The sequence below is a fragment of the Salarias fasciatus genome, chromosome 16 (genome assembly GCF_902148845.1).
Source record: "Salarias fasciatus chromosome 16, fSalaFa1.1, whole genome shotgun sequence".
Classification (NCBI taxonomy): Eukaryota; Metazoa; Chordata; class Actinopteri; order Blenniiformes; family Blenniidae; genus Salarias; species Salarias fasciatus.
In genome coordinates, this window is record NC_043760.1 from 785,423 (window position 1) to 789,208 (window position 3,786).

The 3,786-nt window shown below is 44.2% G+C and overlaps 1 long non-coding RNA gene across 1 annotated transcript in view; it reads left to right on the forward strand.

Annotated features, from left to right (window-relative positions):
• LOC115403767 (uncharacterized) overlaps positions 1-896 on the forward strand; it is a 2,847-nt gene extending 1,951 nt beyond the window's left edge. The window contains exons 1-2 of the long non-coding RNA XR_003933240.1: positions 1-133; positions 174-896. The exon at positions 1-133 is cut by the window's left edge and continues 1,951 nt beyond it. This is a non-coding gene — a long non-coding RNA (uncharacterized LOC115403767). The remainder of the gene's footprint in view (positions 134-173) is intronic.
• The last annotated feature ends 2,890 nt before the right edge of the window (positions 897-3,786 follow it).

Genomic DNA, 3,786 nt, shown 5'->3' on the forward strand with positions numbered 1-3,786 from the left:
CGAATGCCGCCTGGTCTGAACGAACGCCGCCCGGTTTGAACGAACGCCTCCAGGTCTGAACGAACGCCAACCGGTCTGAACGAACGCCAACCGGTCTGAACGAACGCCGCCAGGTCTGAACGAACGCCTACCAGTCTGAACGAACGCCTACCGGTCTGAACAAACGCCGCCAGGTCTGAACGAACGCCTACCGGTCTGAACGAACGCCACCTGGTCTGAACGAACGCCGGCAAGTCTGAACACTACCCCATCTGAACGGCGCCTGGTCAGAGCACCGTCCTGTCTGAACATCACCTGATCTGAACGAACGCCGCCCGGTCTGAACACTGCCCGGTCTAAACGCCACCCGGTCTGAACGAACGCCGCCAAGTCTGAACAGTTCCCCATCTGGACACCACCTGATCTGAATTAACGCCGCCCAGTCTAAACACCACCCGGTCTAAACGCCACCCGATCTAAACACCACCCGGTCTAAACGCCGCCCAGTCTAAACACCACCCGGTCTAAACGCCACCCGATCTAAACACCACCCGGTCTAAACGCCACCCGATCTAAACACCACCCGGTCTAAACGCCACCCGATCTAAACACCACCTGGTCTAAACGCCACCCGATCTAAACACCACCCGGTCTAAACACCACCCGATCTAAACGCCACCCGGTCTAAACGCCACCCGGTCTAAACGCCACCCGTTCTGACCGCCGTCGCCCCATTGGTGGGTTCAAAGCTCTGTCTCCTGCAATGCGAGGCTCTGTGTCCTTCTATGCAACTTCCCAGGTGAACTGTTCGACTGTCTGTAGATTGTAAACACTGCCTTTTAGACACTGTGAATTTTTTGGTACCCTATATTTTTGTATATTGTACATTACAAAAGGACAATAAACCTTGATGCCAACGCGGTGGTGTGTCCCCTGACTCTGGAGGTGAAGAAGTTATTCTCTGTTTGCCTGAAGGAGGAAAGTCATGTGGCTCAGTGAACCTCGTTCAGGTGACGCAGGGCTCTGGAGATTTGATAGTTTAGATGTAGATTTGATAGTTTAGATTAGTTTTGATAGTTTAGATCTAGATTTGATAGTTTAGATTAGTTTTGATAGTTTAGATTAGTTTTGATAGTTTAGATCTAGATTTGATAGTTTAGATTAGTTTTGATAGTTTAGATCTAGTTTTGATAGTTTAGATTAGTTTTGATAGTTTAGATCTAGATTTGATAGTTTAGATGTAGATTTGATAGTTTAGAGTAGTTTTGATAGTTTAGATCTAGATTTGATAGTTTCGATGCACCAGTGGCTCTACAGGAGAACCGCTTCATTTTCTGTGCAAATGGATGTAATTTTCTAAACTTTTCTAAAACAAAAACACAAAACGATTTGTTTTCTCTGGAAACGTTGGTGTGTGAACGGGGCATGAGTCTCAAAGCCAAACAGGAGCTGATGGATCAGGGAATCACAGCAAACGCATATTTTGATATTAAACTCTGAGGACAGCATGGAAATAAAGACCTCGGTTATCAGTTATCAGAATCCATCTCATACAGCTGATTGCTGCGTCACTTCTGCTCAGTCTGACTGGAGATCAGTTTACTGAATAATCGTCAGGGTCAGTCTGTGGTCGTTCCCATAATGCTTTCCTCTGGGGCACTGGCTGTTTGTGATGCGCACACAGGTTGACTTTTCTTCTCACAGACTTGGTTAAAAGAACTTTACGTCTGTCGAGCCTTTCAGCGATTAAAGAACCGCATTTTGTCCCCCATTGATCAGCTGTGCTGAAATCCGATCGATCACTTTTAATCACATCTGATGTAATTAAATTACTGAAGTTCCAGCTAATGACCAAAGTTTCAGTGAGACTTTTGTTCTACAACAATATTGTAAAAGCAGAGACACTCTCTTTTAAATGTTTCTTGTCGGAGGAGGAATCCCCTTCCAGACCTCTGGACCCCCGACTGATAACACCTGAGAGGTGGAGGCTGAGTGGGACTGTACCGCCACCTCCAGCGGCAGATCTGCTGTTGGATCGAAACTTACCGAGCCAGTCTGTGTAGGATCTTATAAACCAAGCAGGCAAGTCTAAACTTTTAAAATGATCAAAACCAAACATATTGTGTTTGTGCAGAACGGGGCAGTGATGGGAAGGTTTCCTATCCAATGCTTTGAGCTTTTTCAAAGGGAGATTCTGTAGAATTTACTCTGCTTAAACTAGTAAATAAACAGTTGGTGAAACATATTGAATGTGAGCAGAAATCACACAATGAAGGAACATTTTTGCAACAGTTTGTGGAAGTAATGATCCGATATGCCTAAAATTTGGAAGATTCAACTTTAACTTTTTCACACATTTTTAGCGTTTTGTTTAAACTTACATTTGAGTCCAGGGTGACACAAGATATTGAAATTCATATACAAGCTGGAGCGTCTCACCTTTAAGCAATATTTTTTGACTTCATGAAACTTTTGGACGCTTCAAAAAAACCATACAGACAGTTTTTTGGGGGAATTCGCTGTCACTGAGCCACTTGTCCACAGAGATTATTGCAGATGTCAATTTTTGGGATGCCTCTAAATCAGACTTTGCCTTTGTGAAAATTGCAGCATCATCTGCGTAAAGCTGTGTATCAATATTTATATATTTAGCAAATCATTAATATATAAAGAGAATAAAATGGGTCCGAGTGTAGAACCCTGAGGAGCTCCAACCTTGCTGTCAGCATAACAGGGTTTGATACACAGTTCATTCAATTTGACAAATATGATTTAATCCACAGAACAGCTTTGTCAGAGAAACTGAATTGTTGGAGCCTTTGCAGTAAAATTTGATGGTCAACATTATCAAACACTTTTCAGGTCAAGAAAGACTGAACTGACACGAGTCGCATAATATTTAACTTTCTATAAAACACAGTTCATTGCAGTTTCTGTTGAGTATTAAGGTGAAAACCAAACTGCCTAGAAAGAAGAGGAGTTCCGCCTGTATGCAGATGATTGATCAGTTAGTTGTTCTCCAAGCATTTCTCAATAATCTTTGACATGATAGGTGATATACTGATGAGCAGGTAATTCCTAACATCTGTTTTGTTCCCAGAGTTCCACAGTGGAGTGATTATGGCAGCTTTGCTTGCTGTGGGACTGACAGAGTTTCTGATCAACTGATTGATCGTGTGTGTTATTGGGCACATGAAGGAATTTTTGTTTCAAGAGAAATGACTCCATTCTCCGTTATTTCTGCAATGTAACCGTATGAGAGGACAGAGTATGATACATTTATTATGCAAACATGCTAGACGCTTACAGCCCCCCCCCCCCCCCCCCCCGTGGCAAACCGGTGCTTCTCCAACCACCACCCAGGGGGCCCCCCTGAGCCTGAAGTCCTCCTGAACCAGAAGAAGAGGGCTTTCACCTCGGGGGACGGACAGGGGCAGAGGACAGTCCAGCCTGAGCTCCAGTGGAGGATCGGGACCATGGCAGGAGGCTGGAGGAGCAGCTGGCCCAGAACAACTCCTCTGTGAGATCAATAAAGTCTTCTTTTCTATTCTATTGTATTTTCCTGAGTAGAAAAGAGTTTTAAGATTTTCCAAACAGAATAAAAAACACCCCATTAAATTCAGTTGCAGCATCAGGAGGATCTTTCACTGATTGATTATTGATTTGTCACTCCAGGGCCTTGGCCTTTTCCGTCTCGCCAGTTATTTCATCCATCGCCTGCCTCATCTTTCTGCTTTGGCAGACTCAACGACAGACTAGTAAAAGTTGATGTTTGAGTGACTCTGGTTCGCACTGCTGTGAAAAGTC